Below are 21678 nucleotides of genomic sequence, written 5' to 3' on the forward strand. Positions count from 1 at the left end.
GACTTATAGATGACCTGGAGCCAGTGGTTTTGGCGATGAGTATGAAGCGATGGCCAGCCAACGAGAGCATACAGGTCACAGTGGTGGGTAATATATGGGGTTTTGGTGACAAAACGGATGGGACTGTGATAGACTGCATCCAATTTGTTGAGTAGAGTGTTGGAGGCTATTTTATAGATGACATCTCCGAAGTCGAGGATCGGTAGGATGGTCAGTTTTACGAGGGTATGTTTGGCAGCATGAGTGAAGGATGCTTTGTTGCGAAATAGGAAGCCGATTCTAGATTTAATTTTGCATTGGAGATGCTTAATGTGAGTCTGGAAGGAGAGCTTACAGTCTAGCCAGACACCTAGGTATTTGTAGTTGTCCACATATTCTAAATCAGAACCGTCCAGGGTAGTGATGCTGGATGGGCAGGCAGGTGCGGGCAGTGATCGCTTGAAGAGCATGCATTTAGTTTTACTTGCATTTAAGAGCAGTTGGAGGCCAAGGAAGGAGAGTTGTATGGCATTGAAGCTCACCTGGAGGTTAGTTAACACAGTGTCCAAAGAAGGGCCAGAAGTATACAAAATGGTGTCATCTGCGAAGAGGTGGATCAGAGAATCACCAGCAGCGAGAGCGAGATCATTGATGTATACAGAGAAGAGAGTCAGCCTGAGAATTGAACCCTGTGGCACCCCCATAGAGACTGCCAGAGGTCCGGACAACAGGCCCTCCGATTTGACACAATGAACTCTATCAGAGAAGTAGTTGGTGAACCAGGCGAGGCAATCATTTGAGAAACTAAGGCTGTTGAATCTGCCAATAAGAATGTGGTGATTGACAGAGTCGAAAGCCTTGGCCAGGTCGATGAATACGGCTGCACAGTAATGTCTCTTATCGATGGCGGTTATGATATCGTTGAGGACCTTGAGCGTGGCTGAGGTGCACCCATGTCCAGCTCTGAAACCAGATTGCATAGCGGAGAAGGTACGGTGGGATTTGAAATGGTCGGTAATCTGTTTGTAGACTTGGCTTTCAAAGACCTTAGAAAGGCAGGGTAGGATAGATATAGGTCTGTAGCAATTTTGAAGAGGGGGATGACCGCGGCAGCTTTCCAATCTTTGGGAATCTCAGACGAAAGAGAGGTTGAACAGACTAGTAATAGGGGTTGCAACAATTTTGGCAGAAATTGAAAGAAATCTCACAATTAATTGCCGACAGCATTACCTCCCAAGAGAATTATCTTTGGTCTTCGTCACAGCCGTGTATATTCCCCTTCAAGCCGATACCACGACAACTCTCAAGGAACTATACTGGACTTTGATCAAACTGGAAACCGCATATCCTGATGCCACCTATATTGTAGCTGGGAACTTAAATAAAGAAAATCTGAGGAAAATGCTAGTGAAGTTTTATCAACACATTGCCTGCGTCACTTACGTTTCAAAAACTCTTGACCATTGCTACTCTCCCTTCCAGGACAGCTACATGGCCCTCCCCTGCCCTCCCTTCGGCAAATTAAATTGCGCCTCCATCTTACACCTCCCTTCCTATAGGCAGAAACTCAATCAGGAAGTATCCATGGTAAGGACTGTTCAACACTGGTCTGACCAATCGGAATCCATGTTTCAAGATGGAATATGTTCCGGGTTGCCTCTGAGAATAACATTGACGTATACACTGACACAGTGACTGAGTTCATCAGGAAGTGTATAGGGGATGTTGTTCCCATTGTGACGATTAACCTCTCTAGGGGGTGTGGGATGCTACCGTCCCACCTGTCCAACATCCAGTGAAATTGCAGAGCGCCAAATTCAAAAACAGAAATACTCATTATAAAAATTCATAAAACATACAAGTCTTATACATCGAATTAAATATTAACGTCTTGTTAATCCAACCACGGTGTCAGATTTCAAAAAGGCTTTACGGCGAAAGCATACCATGCAATTATCTGAGAACAGCGCCCAGCAGACAAATCATTACAAACAGTTAGCAGCCAAGTAGAGGAGTTACACAAGTCAGAAATAGTGATAAAATGAACCTCTTTTAATCACTTACCTTTGATGAACTTCATATGGTTGCACTCACAAGACTCCCATTTACTCAATAAATGTTTGTTTTGTTCGATAAATTCCCTCTTTATATCCAAAAACCTCCGTTTTGTTCGCTCGTTTTGTTCAGTAATCCACAGGCTCAAAGGCAGTCACAACAGACAGACGAAAAATCCGAAAAGTATCAGTAAAGTTCGTAGAAACATGTCAAACGATGTTTATAATCAATCCTCGGGTTGTTTTTAGTCATAATAATCAATAACATTTCAACCGGACAAAAACTTTGTCAATATAAAAGGAAAACAAGAAAGGCATGCTCTCGGTCGTGCGCATGAAAAACCTCTGTGACACTGCACGGTCCACTCATTCAGATTAGTCTTACTCCCTCATTTTTCAGAATACAAGCCTGAAACAATTTCTAAAGAGTGTTGACATCTAGTGGAAGCCATAGGAAGTGCAATTTGAGTCCTAAGTCAATGGATACTGTAATGGCATTCAATAGAAAACTACAAAAATAAAAAAATCCCACTTCCTGGATGGATTTTTCTCAGGTTTTCGCCTGCCATATCAGTTCTGTTATACTCAGATATTATTTTAACAGTTTTGGAAACTTTAGAGTGTTTTCTATCCACATCTATTATATGCATATCATAGCTTCTGGGCCTGAGTAACAGGCAGTTTACTTTGGGCACGCTTTTCATCCGGAGGCGAAAATAGTGCCCCCTACCCTAGTGAGGTTAAAAACTATCCAAAGCAAAAACCGTGGCAGCATTTGCACAAAACTGAAAACGGATTTCAATACAACTGGGAATATGGATGAGTACAAACAGTCCAGTTATGCCCTCCTTAATAAGGCAATCAAACAGACAAAACATCAGTACAGAGACAAAGTGGAGTTACAATTCAACGGCTCAGACCCGACACTTTGAATCACAGATTATAAAGGGGAAACCAGCCACGTCGCGGACACCGACGTCTTGTTCCTGGACAAGCTAAAAAACTTTTTATCTCGCTTCGAGGAAAACACAGCACTGCCAACTTGGCCCACCACCGCTCCCATGGACTGTGAGTTCTCGTTCTCCGTGGCTGATGTGAGTAAGACATTTAAGCGTGTTATCCCTTGCAAGGCTGCCTATCCAAACAGCATCCCTAGCTGCCTCCTCAGAGCATTGTCAGACCTGCTGGCTGGAGTGTTTACGGGCATATTCAATCTCTCCCTATCCCAATCTCTCCCTATCTCTCCCTATCCCAGTCTGTTGTATCCACTTGCTTCAAGATGTCCACCATTGTTCCTGTACCCAAGAAAGTGAAGGTAACTCAACTAAATTACTATTGCCCCGTAGCACTCACTTCTGTCATCATGAAGTGCTTTGAGTGGCTAGTTAAGTATCATAACACCTCCACCTTACCCGACACCCTAGACCCACTGCAATTTGTATACCGTCCCAACAGATCCACAGATGACACAATTGCCATGTCACTGCACACTGCCCTATTCCATCTGGACAAGAGGAATACCTATGTAAGAATGCTGTTCATTGACTACAGCTCAGCCTTCAACACCAGAGTACCCTCCAAGCTCATTATTAAGATCGGTCCCTGGGTTTGAATCCCACTTTTTGCAACTGGGTCCTGGACCTTCTGACAGGTCATCCCCTGGTGGTGAAGGTAGGCAAAAACACCTCCCCTACGCTGATCCTCAACACAGGGGGCCCACAAGGGTGCGTGCTCAGCCCTCTCCTGTACTCCCTGTTCACCCATGATTACGTGGCCTTACCCTTCTCCAACACAATCATTAAGTTTACAGATGACACAACAGTGGTAGGACTGATTACCAACAATTACGAGACAGCCTACAGGGAGGAGGTGAAGTCCCTGGCAATATGGTGCCAGGAAAATAACCTCTCCCTCAATGTCAACAAAACAAAGGATCTGGTCATGGACTTCAGAAGACAGCAGAGAAAGCATGCCCCCATCCACATCAACGGGGCCACAGTGGAGAAGGTGAAAAGCTTTAAGTTCCTTGGCGTACACTTAATTGACAATCTGAAATGGTCCACCAACACAGACAGTGTGGTGAAGAAGGGGAAAATCAAGGGGAGGAGGGGTTTGCCACCGTTCACCCGTCTTGGAATACCTGATGGTCAAATGCCAACCCTTCTACCTCCCAAGGGAGTTTTCAGCTGTTATCGGGATTGTTGTATACTTTCCACCTCAAGACAAAAAAAGAACAAGCTAGCACTTAATGAACAGTACAAGAACATAAACAAGCAAGAACACCTACATCCAGAGGCTGCTTTTCTGGTTGCCTGCCATTTTAATTTTGCATCATTAAGACACGTGATGCCCAACTTCCATCAACACATCTCAAATGACACTAGGGGCGATAAAGTCCTGCACCACTGTTATTGTACCCACAAGTAAGCATACAAAGCCTTCCCTCATCTGCCATTTGTAAAATGAGCTCATGACTCCATACTCCGGCTTCCTGTTTACAATCTAAAACAGGATGGACCTGTGACTCACTCCACTGAGAAATGGTCACCAGAATCAGAGATTGTGTTGCAGGACTGCTTTGCTAGCGCTGATTGAAATGTGTTTTGAGACTCCGCCATTAACGTTGACGAGCTAACCACTTCCGTCACTGTCTTCATTAGAAAACGCATCAGCAACGTAGTCCCCACAGTGAGGGTTCGCTTCTTCCCCAATCAAAAACCATGGATTAACACCAAGGTTGACGTTAAACTAAAGGACAGGGCTACCGCACACAGCTATCGTAGACAACCCTGAGGCTACAGCTGAAGACAGGAATAAGTACAAGAAGTCCCGTTATGACCTCCACAGAGTCATCGGGAGCCCTAAATCACTAAAGACTTAAAATTGTACAAACACAAGGGCACAGTTGTGAAGAAGGCGCGACAACGCCTTTTCCCCCTCAGGAGGTTGAAAACGTTTGGCATGGGCCCTCAAATCCTCAAAAGTTATACAGATTTACCATTGAGAGCATCTTGACTGGCTGCATCATTGCCTGGTATGTCAATAGCACCACCCTCGATTGCATGGCGCTACAGAGGGTGGTGCGGACAGCCCAGTATGTCACTGGGGCCGAGCTCCTTGCCATCCATGGCATCAGGCGGTGTGGAAGGAAGGCCCGGAAAATCATTAAAAACTCCAACCACCCAAGCCATAGACTATTCTCTCTGCTTCTACACAGCAAGCGGTACCGGTGCATCAAGTCTGACACCAACAGGCACTTGAACAGCTCCAAGCAATAAGGCTGATAAATAGCGACCAAAATAGCTACACGGACTATCTGATTTTAACCTTCTATCTTTTTTTTTTTTTTACACTGTCTCTATACACACTAACAGGGCCCTACACACTTACACACACACTCACTCCATCTTCTCACTCACACGTAATATGCACATACATTTATCCTGACTCTACACACACACACACACACACACACACACACACACACACACACACACACACACACACACACACACACACACACACACACACATACATGCTGCTGCTACTCTGTTTATCTTATATCCTGTTGCCTAGTCACCTTACCCCTATACTGTACATATTGTATCTACTTTCATCACTCCAGTGTCTCTGCACATCGTACATATGGTATTGGAACTGATCCTGTATATAGTATGCTTACTAACTTACTTATTTACTTATTACTTACTTATTGTGTTCTTCATATTTCTTCTTATTTCTCATATGTTTTTTGCTCTAGTATTACATTGTTATTGATTATTGCATTGTTGGGTTTTGAGTTTACAAGGAAGGCATTTCACTGTACTTGTACATGTGACATAAAAAAACATAAAACTTACAACACTGCTTGCCCTCCAGGAAATCTACAGCACCTGGTGTCACAGGAAGGCCAAGAAGATCATCAAGGACCTCAACCACCCGATCCATGGCCTGCTCACCCCTTTAACATCCAGAAGGCGAGGTCAGTACAGGTGCATCAAAACTGGGACCGAGAGACTGAAAAACAGCTTCTATCTCAAGGCCATCAGCCTGCTAAATAGTCATCACTAGCCGGCCCCCGCCCAGTACCCTTCCCTGAACAGTCACTGTCACCAGCCGGCTACCACCCAGTTACTCTACCATGAACCGTAAAGGCTGCTGCCCAATGTACATAGACATTGAACACTGGTCACTTTAACGATGGAACACTGGTCACTTTAGTAATGTTTACATACTGTTTTACCCACTTCATGTATATACTGTATTCTAGTCAAGGCCTATTCTATTTAACTATTTCTGTACATATAGTATTCTTCAGTTATACTACTTATTCTATTCATGTACTGTCCATATTGTCTATACATCCCATCACACCATCACACATTCAGACCCTTTCACTTTTTTCAAATGTTGTTACATTACAGACTTATTCTAAAATTGATTAAATTGTTTATTTTCCTTATCCATCTACACACAATACCCCATAATGGCAGAGCAAAAACAGTTTTTTAGAAATGTTTGCAAATGTATATAACAAAAAACATTTACATAATTATTTGGACCCTTTACTCAGTACTTTGTTGAAGCACCTTTGGCAGCGATTACAGCCTTGAGTCTTCTTGGGTATGACACTACAAGCTTGGCACACCTGTATTTAGGGAATTTCTCCCATTCTTCTCTGCAGATCCTCTCAAGCTCTGTCAGGTTGGATGGGGAGTGTCGCTGCACAGCTATTTTCAGGTCTCTCCAGAGATGATCAATCAGGTTCAAGTCCAGAATCAAGGACATTTAGAGACTTGTCCCGAAGCCACTCCTGCGTTGTCTTGGCTGTGCTTTTAGGGTCGTTGTCCTGTTGGGAAGTAAAACTTCACCCCAGTCTGAGGCCCTGAGTGCTCTGGAGCAGGTTTTCATCAAGGATCTCTTTGTACTTTCCTCTGTTCATCTTTCCCTCGATCCTGACTGGTCTCCCAGTCCCTGCCGCTGAAAAACATCCCCATAGCATGATGCTACGACCACCATGCTTCACCGTAGGGATGGTATTGGCCTGGTGATGAGCGGTGCCTGGTTTCCTCCAGACATGACGCTTGGCATTCAGGCCATAGAGTTCAATCTTGGTTTCACAGACCAGAGAATCTTGTTTCTCATGGTCGGAGAGTCCTTTAGGTGCCTTTTGGCAAACTCCAAGCAGGCTGTCTTGTGCCTTTTACTGAGGAGTGGCTTCCATCTGGCCACTTTACCATAAAGATCTGATTGGTGGAGTACTGCAGAGATGGTTGTCCTTCTGGAAGGTTCTCCCATCTCCATAGAAGACCTCTGGAGCTCTGTCAGAGTGACCATTGGGTTCTTGATCATCACCCTGACCAAGGCCCCTCTCCCCCGATTGCTCAGTTTGGCCGGGCGGCCAGATCTAGGAAGAATCTTGGTGGTTACAAATGTCTTCCATTTAAGAATCTTTGAGGCCATTGTGTTCTTGAGGACCATCAATGCTGGGGAAATGTTTTGGTACCCTTCCCCAAATCTGTGCCTCAACATAATCCTGTCTCAGAGCTCTACGGACAATTCCTTCAACCTCACGGATTGGTTTTTGCTCTGACATGCACTGTCAACTGTGGGTCCTTACATAGAAAGGTGTGTGCCTTTCCAAATCATGTCCAATCAATTGAATTTACCACAGGTGGACTCCAATCAAGTTGTGGAGACATCTCAATGGAAGCCGGAATCACCGGAGCTCAATTTCTAATCTCATAGCAAAAGATCTGAATAGTGATGTATATAAGGCATTTCTGTTTTTAATTTGCAAAAATGTTGAAAAACCTGTTTTCCCATTATGGGGTATTGTGTGTTGATTGATGAGGAAAACATCATTTTTTTCCATCTTAGAATAAGGCTGTAACGTAACAAAATGTGGAAATGTGAAAGGTTCTGAATACTTTCCGAATGCACTATATATATTTATACTCCGGACTCTGACGTTGCTGTCCTAATATTTCTATATCTCTTAATTCCATTATTTTACTTTTTAGATTTGCGTGTATTGTTGTGTGTAATTAGATATTACTGCACTGTTGGAGCTAGGAACACAAGCATTTCACAACACCCACAATAACATCTGCTAAATATGTGTATGTGACCAATACAATTTTATTTTATTTGACACACACTATTATTTTAATGATTTAATTATTAGGCATATGTATATTAACGGCATAGTTGTAGCTTTATTTGGTGATATATAATCATTCTAGTTCTACTATTAAAGTGTATCTGATCTCCTCAATGGCTAAAGTGTAGGCCAGGGTGGGTCCAGAGCAGTTAGGAAGAGTTACTTGAAAGAGTAATGTATTACATATTACTTGTTACGTCACAAAAGTAATGCTTTAAGTTACAATATTACTTGGCGTGGAAAGTAACATGTTATATTACTTGTTATATTGCTTTGAGTTACTATCAAGAAGACAGTGAAGCCCTCTATTTGCTTTCCTATCACAGAAGCGATCAGTGGCCAAGATCAGATGTGCACCCTCTATCCATTTTTATGGTAAGCAGCTGTCATGACATTTCTCCAAACAGCCTTTCTCTGATCACTCGAGAACTAAATGAGGAAACAAGTCGAGATCGGATCATGAAAACACTCACCCTGTAGTGATATGATTCACGCGTTACTTGACAAAATAACTATGATATTACCCATTTTTTTTAAAGTTATGGGTTACATTACCAGTTACTCATAATAAGTCATCTGATTACTTAATGTGTTACTTTTGTACCATGCTACCCCCAACACTGGTCCAGAGTTTCCCTAGCAGTGGATTACCATCAGCCAGTCAGCCACGCAGCCAGTCAGCAGTCAGCCATGCAGTCAGTCAGTCAGTCAGCCAGTCATCCCGTCAGCCATGCAGTCATGCAGTCTTGCAGTGAGTCAGGCCTTGAGGCAAGCCTCATTAAGGCAGGAGAGTCCCCGTTCACATCCCCACTATCTGTCCCCCTCTCTCTCCACCTGCAGGCTACCACCAGCCCTGTCAGCTCTCAGCCTTTAATTGAGTTTTCACTCCTCTTTATTTTACTGTCAGCATTATACCCTCACATTGTTATCCCCCTCACCAACCCCAACCCCCTTCCACCCTCTTCCCCCTCCCATACCCACCTCCTCTTTTTTTTGTTATTTCAGAGAGTAAGCACTTTCTCCATATTAAGATGTGAAATTCATTTTGACAGTAGGCTCAAAATAGAGTGGAACGAACACTGTACCCGGGTCTGGTTTCCCCCTCTCTCTCTCTCTCTCTCTCTCTCTCTCTCTCTCTCTCTATCTTTCACTCTCTCACTCTATCCTTGTTACCCTTCCCTTTCTGTATCTCTCTTTTTCTCCCCATCAATCCCTCCATCTCTCTCTCTCTCACTCTTAAATCGCCTGGAGAATGTTCTGTGAGGTGAGGGCCTGCTTGCTCCCAATGATATTTTCATTAGAAGGGCAGAGGAGAGGAGAGGGGGAATAATCTATCCCTTCACCACTCCCATGCCCAGAATTTGGATCCATGAAAATGGAGAAAGAGAGAGAGAGAAAGGAGAGAGAGAGAGTGGGGGGATGAGATGGAGAGAGAGAGAAGAGAGAGCGAGCTGGAGAGAGAGAGAGAGGGAGGGAGAGGGAGAGAGTGAGAGAGAGAGAGAGAGAGAGATGGAGAGAGAGAGAGAGAGTGAGAAAGAGAAAGTCTAATGTTGCCGATGCAGCCAAACAGCTTCATTCATCCGTGAAATCTCTGTGAATCAGCTGATAATGTAACCTAATGTAGGGAGGCGAGGGGAGAGTGCATGCAGGCCCAGATATGAGTGCCCATATAGCTGAGAGCCAGTATCCTGTCCCCGGTATCATCCGTATGGAGTGGGAGAGGAGAGCTGACACACTGGGACCTGGAGATAATAATAGTCCCTGTTACATCTGGCCATGGCCCAGAGGATGGCCTGCCTGCCTCCACAGTTGGCTAGTTAGAAGATTATATGATTCAATTGGAGAGAGACCAGGCTAGGGCTGTGCTAATATGCATAAATGCACTTTAGCTGGGATTGGCTCCCCATATGTGTTTTTCCATCATGGCTAAATGTTTGTTTTTCCCCCAGGGTGCCGCTACGGGATCAGATTCTACCCACCACACTACAGGCAGGGCTAGATTAGAGTCCTAAGGGTTGTGTTGCCCTTAAAGCTCCTCTCTCCTCTCTTCCCCTCCCCTCCTGGCTGTGCAGCGGCTGGGGGAGCAGAGGGCCCTTCACTACAGTATAGCAGTAGAGGTTAACACACGCTTGTGTGCCCCTGTTATTCTTCTGGACTCTAGAGAACAGGGGGACAGAGGAACAATTGCCCTGGCCTCATGATGCTAATCAATATGTTTCTCTACATCAGTCCCCACTTATACAGGAGGAAACTGATGCCGCAACAAGGCGGACACTGATGTGCGTGTGTGTGTGTGTGTGTGCACGTGTGCGTGTGTGTGTGTGCACGTGTGCGTGTGAGTCCGAGACACGTTGATGAGGAGCAGCAGCAGTGTCTGGTTGTCTGTGTGTGTGTGTCCATGTTTAGTACTGAATGGGCCTGCCATCGTTAAGCTCCTCTCTGATAAGCCCTAACGAGCCACTCACTCTGTCTGACATGGCCCAGTCAGGGAAGGTCACCCAAAGCACACTGCTGGGAGGAAGGACAGTTCACATTGGAGAAACCAGCGTACACAAGACCACCGCCAAGTCCTCCAATCTAATTTGTAATCTAATAAATCTAAAAAAGCAATCAGTGACAGCCAATGGCTATTCAATTTAACCCTCCTTGCCCTCTCCGACTAGACTGAGATAATTGTCCCGTAATGTGGTCAAGAGGGCAGGAGACGGGGAGAGGGGGATGGAATAAGAGAGGGAGCAAGGGAGAGAGGTTCAGGCTGGCCCATCTCTTTGCCGAAAATAGCCTCCAAATGTGGAAGGCAAGACTCCCATTATATGGATGTCTAAGCTGACAAAGAGATGGCGGTGGCCTGTTTACGTTCGCCGGGAATATTTGGAGCGGGGACCAGAAGGAGGGAGAGAGGGAGAGGGGAAATAAGTTACCAAGATGGTCCAGGAAGTGTGAGGCGCATAATTGCAGCTGACAGTCCAGTCTGCCATACAGTTAAAGGGATAGTTCACCCAAATGAGTGGTTTCCTTAATGGTTGGTTACACTGTAAGCTGTCTATGTTTCCTTTCCACATGCTAATGTTTTAGCATTTGTGGCATAAATCCCATTCAAGTCATGGGACCGATATTAGTATTTTTCATTCATCATGTCCAAATGATTCAAAAGTATGTCAAATTGATTGTGAAGCTCTCACCTCTCTCTTGTTCTCTCTTCTTTTCTCTCTCTTTCTCACCTCTTTTCTCTCTCCTCTCTCCTCTCTCTCGTTCTTTATTTCTCTCTCCATCCCTTTTTCCCTCCTGTCTCCCCCTCTCTCTCCTCCAGCCTGTTTCTCTCCCTTTCTCTCTTTCTGTCAGTCACATGATCAGTCATCACTAAGACATGGATAGGGCTATGAGTGTTTATCCTGATGCATTGCACACTGTGTTCTTATTGTGTTCTTATTTTCCTAGGTTTTTCCTAGGCTGTTCACTGGGTGATACTGTACCTGTCAGTGATTGGACGCCCCGCTGCGTCATCCCTAACTGTCCCTGACAGGTGGGCCATTATATGAAGAGAGGAAAATAATCCCTCTCTTCTGAAGATCACCTTTCAAGAAATGAACATTCTCAGTTGCTAGTCGCCCAACTTCAAGCTCATACCTGAAACCTGCACGGAATAATGAATCCACTCCTAAAAATAATGACTATATTTTAAGCACAAGCGCTTAAATGTCCATCTCTGGGTTCGGCTTTTGTGTGAGTCTCTGAGTTTCTGTGTACGTGCATGTGCGTGCATACACGTGTGTATGTACAAAAGTAGAAAATGTGTGTGTACCAAACTGGGCAAGTGGCAGGTCATTGAGCGGTGGGTAGCGCAGAATTTGTGACCCGGTCTCAGTGTCTCCACTGTACTGTGTGTGTATGTCTGTGTAGAAGGTTGGGGATGCCCACTGGCTCCCGATCCAGCTTACTGTACCATAGATGACATTAACCCTCCCAGTCCCACATCCCCGCAACCACTTGACATTTTAATCGACATTTCCCTGAGTGCTCTCACATTAAAGGGCGTGACATTTCATTTGCACACGAGGCTGATTAAAATACCCCCTTATGGTCTCAAGAAAAGAGGGGACAGGCCGTTCGTGTACCCTCTGTTCAGAAGAAGAACAAAAGGAACGAATGTGAGATGTGCCGATGGAGAAGATGATGGAGAGGCCTTTCCTGGTTTTACTTTGAAGCTGTGGGCATGAGACAAAGCAAAGGGCAGATCTAGTGTTTCCTTTGTAGGCTTATATTGAAAACATATAGGTGTGAAAAGTACATTGAAAGGATGATCTCGTCGAAAAGCCCAGCCCACGTTGTATTATTCATACTTACTCACAATCAGTTCCCAACTTATCTGAAATCCTATTGTTTGTTCCTGTTAGTTTTTCTCCACGGCTGTTCAGAAGAGAAATTCACATTTTGACTGCTTCACTCAGTGTTCGTCACTGGCAGGTTGGATTTGTGTCTATGTCACAGCACCTGAGTGGCAGTGGTCTGTCTGGGTGTTGCTGCTACGGTGTGTTAGTCCCAGCTGTGCTGTGTTTTCTGACTCCAGGCGAGGTCTCACCTGCCACCTCCTGTTGGCACAGAGCGCTGTACACTGGCCTGGGGCCTGTTATTGTCACTGATGTACGTACGGCCCTGCCGGTCGCCTGGGGTCCACTCTAAACGCCTCGCTTCCAAAGCCATTCACACTCAGCAGCAGCACCAACAGCCCTCTGTCTGCCTCCAGGTCTCTCTGATCTGACATGGCACACCTCAGAGTTTGACTTTGTTTGGGGTTCTGTTTTTTTAATGTTGGAATTCACTGTAAATGCTTATAGAGACCTATATGGATCCGACCTACTGAGAGTGTTCAGAAATGGCTTGAAGTGGAGAATAGATGCATAGAGAAAACAACTCTGTTTATTGAAATGCGGTCATGTATTCATCTACTGCATACTCATATACTTTACTGTCAATGGATAATACATGTATTTCAAAAATTGTGTTGACACTACTAGCATATACAAAAGGTCATGGACATTGAGATACCTAGTCAGATCTGCCTCTGTGTTACAAAGTCATTGATTTAAGCGTGCAAAGCCGGTGGCATTTCTGGCTACAAAAACAATACTATCATTATGAATGCTATAAATATGAATGACTGTATATTTGCTGTGTGTATACCTGTTAACAATAAAAAAAAATGCATAACATAAAACAATTATTCATCTGTTGAATTCCAACGGACAGACAATGTGATTGGTTTATAATTATACTACAGAAACAGTAGAGGTTATCTGTGTGTGTTCGACTTTGTCTCTGAGGACCAATAGGTATTCAGAGAAAATCTCCTGCAGTGATTCCCTCTATGCCACATCATCAGTCTGGCATAGACGTGGCTTTCTGTAAGGCCTTGGACATTATTTAGCTGACGTTCATGTTACACCACTCGCAGCTTCAAGCTGGCGCGCACACGCGCAAACAAACACACAACAATACAGACTAGCGGTGATGATGATGAGTTGGCCTCTGCTATCATGGTCAGTGTGTTATGACATCTTTAACTCAAATGCATGGAATTGGCACAGTGAAATGTATAACCATCGAAAAAAACACGCACGGTATACTGGTATCCTCAAGCAGCCAATGACCTGCAAGCAAAAGGTAACATAGTAACCTAATTAAAAGTAGTTTCTATCATATCTAATGACCACTTAGTCGTTAAAATAGGAGAGGTCCACAAGTTAATCATAGCCTGTGAGCAGTCTCGTGGAATTTACTCATAATATTATAATTAGTTAACTTTTACTCAAACGTATCCGTGTCGATAAAAAATATATTGCACACGGTCGGCCTAATCAACTAATACATAAAAAGGTGTCAGGAAAATTCATATTATAGACCTATGCTTTGTCAAAATGTATGCAGTTGAAGTCGGAAGTTCACGTCCACCTTAGCCAAATACATTTCAACTCAGTTTTTCACAATTCCTGACATTTAAACCTAGTAAAAATTCCCTGTCTTAGGTCAGTTTGGATCACCACTTTATTTTAAGAATGTGTCAGAATAATAGTAGAGAGAATGATTTATTTCAGCGTTTATTTCTTTCATCACATTCCCAGTGGGTCAGAAGTTTACATAGACTTAATTAGTATTTGGTAGCATTGCCTTTAAATTGTTTAACTTGGGTCAAACGTTTCAGGTAGCCTTCCCACAATAAGTTGGGTGAATTTTGGCCCATTCCTCCTGACAGGTAGCCTAGTAGCCAAGTGGTTAGAGCGTTGCAAGATCGAATCCCTGAACTAACAAGGAAAAATCTGTAATTCTGCCCCTGAACAAGGCAGTTAACCCACTGTTACTAGGCTGTCATTGAAAATAAGAATTTGTTCTTAACTGACATGCCTAGTTAAATAAAGGTTAAAAAAAAGAAGAAAAAAAGAGCTGGTGTAACTGAGTCAGGTTTGTAGGCCTCCTTGCTCGCAAACACTTTTTCAGTTCTGCCCATACATTTCTATGGGATTGAGGTCAGAGCTTTGTGATGACCACTCCAATACCTTGACTTTGTTGTCCTTAAGCCATTTTGCCACAACTTTGGAAGTATGCTTGGGGTCATTGTCCAGTTGGAAGACCCATTTGCGACCAAGCTTTAACTTCCTGACTGACGTCTTGAGATGTTGCTTCAATATATCCACATAATTTCCCCCCCTCATGATGCCATCTATTTTATGAAGTGCACCAGTCCCTCCTGCAGCAAAGCACCCCCACAACATGATGCTGCCACCCCCGTGTTTCATGGTTGGGATGGTGTTCTTCAGCTTGCAAGCCTCCCCCTTTCTCCTCCAAACACAATGATGGTCATTATGGCCAAACAGTTCTATTTTTGTTTCTTCCGACCAGAGGACATTTCTCCAAAAAGTATGATCTTTGTCCCCATGTGCAGTTGCAAACCGTAGTCTGTTTTTTTATGGTGGTTTTGGAGCAGTGGCTTCTTCCTTGCTGAGCGACCTTTCAGGTTATGTCGATATAGGACTCATTTTACTGTGGATATAGATACTTTTGTACCTGTTTCCTCCAGCATCTTCACAAGGTCCTTTGCTGTTGTTCTGGGATTGATTTGCACTTTTCGCACCAAAGTACGTTAATCTCTAGGAGACAGAACGCGTCTCCTTCCTGAACGGTATGACGGCTGCGTGGTCCCATGGTGTTGCGTACTTGCGTACTATTGTTTGTACAGATGAACGTGGTACCTTCAGGCGTTTGGAAATTGCTCCCAAGGATGAACCAGACTTGTGGAGGTCTACAATTTTTTTTTTTGAGGTCTTGGCTGATTTCTTTTGATTTTCCCATGATGTCAAGCAAAGAGGCACTGAGTTTGGTAGGCCTTGAAATACATCCACAGGTACACCTCCAATTGACTCAAATGATGTCAATTAGCCTATCAGAAGCTTCTAAAGCCATGACATCATTTTCTGGAATTTTCCAAGCTGTTTAAAGGCACAGTCAACTTAGTGTATGTAAACTTCTGACCCACTGGAATTGTGATACAGTGAATTATATGTGAAATAATCTGTCTGTAAACAATTGTTGGAAATATTACTTGTGCCATGCACAAAGTAGATGTCCTAACCAACTTGCCAAAACTATAGTTTCTTAACAAGAAATTTGTGGAGTGGTTGAAAAACGAGTTTTAATGACTCCAACCTAAGTGTATGTAAACTTCCGACTGTATGTAAACTGTATACTGTATTATAAACTGGGTGGTTCAAGCCCTGAATTCTGTTTGGCTGAAAGCCATGGTATATCAGACCGTACTATGGGTATGACAAAACATTTTGTTTTACTGCCCTAATTACGTTGGTAACCAGTTTATAATAGCAGTAAGGCTCCTCGGGGATTTGTGTCGTGCCTAAGAACAGCTGTTAGCCTTGGTATATTGGCCATATACCATCCCTCCTCGGGCCTTATTGCTTAATTATATTATACATATCAAAACATAGGTCCATAATATGACTGTTCCAGACCCCTTTTCATACCAGGATGGTGTCAAAATAACCCAATTAGAATGGCATCATCATAGCGTATAGGAATTTCACATTGACATGTCAACTTTAGTTTGATCGTCGAGAGTCTTTACGGATTAGCCAATTTATAAAACACACTATTAGAGTTGTGGTAGAGCAGTCTGGTACAAGTTTATATCTGTCACAGAGGTGGCGCTCTAGCGATGGTAGTGCTGTGTAGTCCAAGTCAGACACATTAGTGTGCATCATACGCGACCATCATGTTATGGAGATGACAGTTATAACTTCAACTCCATCAGCACTAATCAGTGAAACCGCTTGTGCTGTCAGGGCCAGACACAAACAAACAGTTTCCCTACTACCACTTCCTCCGCAGCTAGGCTAGCCAGAGGGGAGGGCAGGGACCTAGGGAGAGAGAGAGAGGGAAGGAGGGAAGTAGAAAAGAGGGAGAGAAAAAGAGAAAGAAATTGGGAATCTATTACTGAGGCGTTAGTACAGCAGGCCCTCTCTCCCTCCCGTAAACACACAGAAATGTGTTCAAGTGCAGAGGCTTTATAAGTTTCCCTTCTTGGGAGTAATGCGGTTTGAATGGCTGGTAAAATGGGACTGGGAGAATTTCATTCCCACTCTCTCCCCAGGGTAGTCACCTTTGGCCCACCGATGATATGAGACTTTTCTATTTTTCCCCCCTCTCTCCCTGTTCTCCCTCTCTCCATCTCTCCGCCTGATGGGGAGAAGAAATAAATCAGGGCACTGAAGCGATGGGGGACTGGCTGGGAGTTGTGGGACGGAAGGTGAGGTGGAAATGGGATTGGGGGTAATGGGGGGGGGGGGCACAAGGCTTATTGGGGGGGTGTCAAGGCTTATTTATTTAGCAGAATGAGGCAGGTGTGTTGTCCAGGACCCAGATTAAAATAAATGCCACGCCATGGGAAGCCCCGTATCACGGGGGGAGTGGGGTCCCTTTTCTGTCTGCTAGGACGCTCTTATCACAGTCTATTTAATTCACATATCAGCCCTATACACTAAGACCTGGTCCTGCTGAATGTCCCACTTTACCAGAGCCACAGACATCAGACATTCAGTGCTACCAATTGTCTGCTGCTGATACACTGCAGATTGATTGGAGATTATCCTTTGTTGCCCTTTTCTACATGCACTCATGCATTTCTTTGGAACTGAATGTTATCAGGAAATGTTTTCCAGGTAAAATTAACCATTTAGGTTAAGCCCGTGAGTCCATTTATAGTAAATGAGGTTGACTTGTGGAGAAGGAAATGTTCCAGGCCTCCTACTGGCCCCTATCCTAACATGAAGTCATAAAGTAATGGCCGTCCTCTCTCTCAGCACCCACTTAAACATGACTGATTGATTTTCAGGCGTGGTAACCATAGACGCACAAAACCCAGCGCTACAGAAAACATTTAGCCCTTTCCTTAACTCGCTTTTATGCACACAAATTGGGTAAAAGTCGTGACTCTGGGAAATGTAATCCTCTCAATGTATAAATAACATGCCATCGAGTGCCTGTTATGGTAATACTGTGGTGTATGGTGTGGCTATATGGTCCGGTTTTGGTCCTACCTGATGTTTAGGTAAGGTTTGACCTTGTGACATATACTGTGAATGATTCACGCCAACATATTCTGGGGAAAGAAAAACCTTTGAGATTTGTGGTTTGATATACTCTTTTGAGCACACAGTTAATCCGATGTTTGCATTGGCCGTGCAGCATTTACGGTGATATCACCTCTGCAGAAGTCATGGCATTCATACTTCTTCGCGGAGCTGCACAGGGTTGTTGAGCAGATCTGTTGTGAAGGAAGTTGTCAAGGAAGTGAGTTTGTGTTCATACAGGACCTCCCTCCCTCACTTATGCGGAGCCCTACGCATTGTTACAAAATGTGGGAGGCGCACGGCGATGCGATACGGAGCTCAGTTTTGCCTCCGCGTGCCTCCTGAGGCTCCGCAATTGCGTCACACCCTCCATACGGAGCCTACCGACCACATTTTCAGATCAAACATAAATTGGCTCTTAGTCATACAAACACACACCACTTCCATCAGCCAAATAGTAGGATACACAATACAAGAGCCTTCAATCCACCCCAGCATTAGGAAATTCAGTTACACTCAGCCCTGCATTCTCACTGCAATTTCCTCCCTGAGAGATAGTAAATGCACCTATTTTGACATCTCAGGTAAATGTACAGGGAACTACAGTGCATTCGGAAAGATTTCAGACCCCCTTGACTTTTTCCACATTTTGTTACGTTACGGCCTTATTCTAAAATGGATTCAATCATTTTCTAAATTAATCTATACACAATACCCCATAATGACAAAACTAAAACAGCTTTTTAAAAAAACATAAATATCATATTTACATAAGTATTCAGACCCTTTGCTATGAGACTCGAAAGTGAGCTCAGGTGCATCCTGTTTCCATTGATCATTCTTCAGATGTTTCTGCAACTTGATTGGAGTCCACCTGTGGTAAATTCAATTGATTGGACATGATTTCGAAAGGCACACACCTGTCTATATGAGGTCCCACAGTTGACAGTGCATGTCAGAGCAAAAACCAAGCCATGAGGTCGAAGGAATTGTCCGTAGAGCCCCGAGAAAGGATTGTGTCGAGACACAGATCCGGGGAAGGGTACCAAAATATTTCTGCAGTATTGAAGATCCCCAAGAACACAGTGGGCTCCATCATTCTTAAATGGAAGAAGTTTGGAACCACCAAGACTCTTCCTAAAGTTGGGTGCCCGTCCAAACTGAGCAATCGGTGGAGAAGGACCTTGGTCAGGGAGGTGACCAACAACCCAATGGTCATTCTGACAGACCTCCAGAGTTCCTCTGAGGAGATGGGAGAACCTTCCAGAAGGACAACCATCTCTGCAGCACTCCACCACTCAGGCCTTTATGTTAGAGTGGCCAGACAGAAGCCACTCCTCATTAAAAAGGCACATGACAGCCCGCTTAGAGTGAAGCATGGTGGTGGCAGCATCACACTGTGGGGATGTTTTTCAGCGGCAGGTACTGGGAGACTAGTCACGATTGAGGGAAAGATGAATGGAGCAAAGTACAGAGAGATCCTTGATGAAAACCTGCTCCAGAGCGCTCAGGACCTCAGACTGGGGTGAAGGTTCCCCCTCCAACAGAACAACAACCCTAAGCACACAGCCAAGACAACGCACCTTGGGACAAGTCTCTGAATGTCCTTGAGTGGCCCAGCCAGAGCCCGGAAATGAACCCGATCAAACATATCTGGATAGATCTGAAAATAGCTGTGCAGCTACGCTCCCCATCCAACCTGACAGAGCTTGAGAGAATCTGCAGAGAAGAATGGGAGAAACTCCTTCAAATACAGGTGTGCCAAGCTTGTAACATTATACCCAAGAGGACTCAAGGCTGTTGTCGCTGCCAAAGGTGCTTCAACAGAGTACTAAGTAAAGGGTCTGAATACTTGTAATGTAATATTTCTTTCTTTTTTTTTTCCTTTTTCATAAATGTGCTTTGTCATTATGGTTTATTGTGAGTAGATTGATGAGGGAAACAAAACAATTGAATACATTTTAGAATAAGGCTGTAACATAACAAAATGTGGAAAAGTCAAGGGGTCTGAATACTATTCCCGCAGGCACCGTATGTCTAACTGCCATTAGACTCCTGTCTTCAAAGGACTCCTCTGTGTGTGTGCATGTTTGTGTGTGTGTGTGTGTTTGCATGCGTATGTGTGTGTTTATGTGCTTCTGTGTGTGTGCTTATGTGTGTGTGTGTGTGTGTGTGTGCACGTGTGTGTGTGCGGTAGTTTGTTTGTGTTAAAAGTAACAGGGAGAGAGAATTGGACAATTTGAGCAGGTTGTTTAGAGTTGTGTTCTGTTTACAGCGAGGTCACACTCTCCACCGTTAGCCCTGAACCTGTTCATTACTAGCCAGCAGCTTCCACCCGGCGACAAGACGTGAGCTGCCTTTGACCTTCTACCGCTGTCATTCGCCGCCTCATGCGGAAAATCCTCTTGATTAGTGTGGTCGCCGTTATGACATCAGAGTGTTAGTTGCTGTGTACATGTGCACTTGTGTTTGTGTCATGCACTTTCTTATGTAGTAGCATGTGTGTGTAGTGTGTGTGAAAGGGTCAGCCTCTGTGTGTGTGTTTCTCACCTCCTTTTCTTCTTCCTCAGTTATTTCAGGTCAGCGAACTGCAAGACAGTGCTGGCAGGTTGGGGTTTTTTCAGGCAGTGGAAGGTGCTATAGGAGACACATCAATAAGAGGACCCGCAGCAGCCAGCTCTGAGTTGGAAGTTAATGGAGCAGCCCTTCACAAACAATAAATCCCAAGGGGTCTCTTTCTTCTCAGCTCCGTCTACTGGGTTTTCATTTATTTTATTTACATAGCTGGCTTTATGAGCTTTCATCAGCACGCCTGCTTATATGAGCACTCTAATGGCTTTTTGAAGCACTGCTTTGAGTTGGTGTTTGAATGTGTTGAGGGAATTGGCTGATCTTGGGCCTGCTAGTGAGTGCGTTTGTGTGCATGCGTGCGTGCAAGCATGCACAAGTGTGTGTATATGCATTTAAGTTTGTGGTGGGCTGTGTTCTCACCTGCTCTTGTGAAACAGAAACGTGTCCCCTTGTGTCTGGCCTTTTTAAAGTAACTGTCCATTGAACTTTTAAAAGCTCATATTCTGTTTGCTCATACCCAAATAATGTTGTTGACTCATCCTTTACTTGTAGTTGTTGCCAAAGCATAAATTTGAGAGAAAAAAACTCAGTTAAACCTCCTCTCAAACGTGTTTGCTTGGATAATGACATCATCCTCTTTGGCCGAGACATACACGTTTGTGATTGGTCCAGCAGCTTTTAAATTTCTTCCAAATTCTCCGGTGGGGAGGATCCTTCTCAAAGAATAGTGGAGATATGAGCTCAGGAATACACACAAGGAAGCTAGCTAGCATGTCAAGCAATCCACAGCTGGTGTTAGCAAAAAAGGACAACGCCTATGCAAAAACTATTTTGCCAGTCACTTCTATTTCAAATTCTGTGGTTTGTAAGAGTTGGCCTGCTGGCTGTTTAGAAGTAGTATGCTAAGGTTAGCATGCATTAGCTATCGAGGCTAACTTAGCTAGCAGGCTAGCCAACAAGAAAGCAAGCCAAAGCAGATGCTCCACAAAGCAATCATCTCGCCATTCCCTTCTATTTTAAATTCTGTGGTTTGTAGCTGAAATGTTTACGTCAAGAGGAAAACGAATAGCTGTTGTTGATTGATATAGGTAGCAGCAGTAACTAGCTAGCTTGTTAGGTAGCTAACAACAAAAATAGCAGGAATATAGTAACAAAGCAAAGGACAGAAATGACTGCATTTATTTCTGTTATACTAAAGTGCCCTAGTAGTTCCATTGTGCGTTTCCAATCCTGGATCCATCCATACTATTTGACTTGGTGCAGATGGGCTCGGGCA

General features: G+C 44.1%; 1 long non-coding RNA gene across 1 annotated transcript in view; it reads left to right on the plus strand.

The window, feature by feature from the left end:
- Positions 1 to 13379, plus strand: part of LOC123729308 (uncharacterized) — a 36157-nt gene extending 22778 nt beyond the window's left edge. Inside the window, exons 3-4 of the long non-coding RNA XR_006761085.1 lie at positions 5913 to 6015; positions 11635 to 13379. This is a non-coding gene — a long non-coding RNA (uncharacterized lncRNA). The remainder of the gene's footprint in view (positions 1 to 5912; positions 6016 to 11634) is intronic.
- The last annotated feature ends 8299 nt before the right edge of the window (positions 13380 to 21678 follow it).

Source organism: Salmo salar, chromosome ssa20 (assembly GCF_905237065.1).
Source record: "Salmo salar chromosome ssa20, Ssal_v3.1, whole genome shotgun sequence".
NCBI lineage: Eukaryota > Metazoa > Chordata > Actinopteri > Salmoniformes > Salmonidae > Salmo > Salmo salar.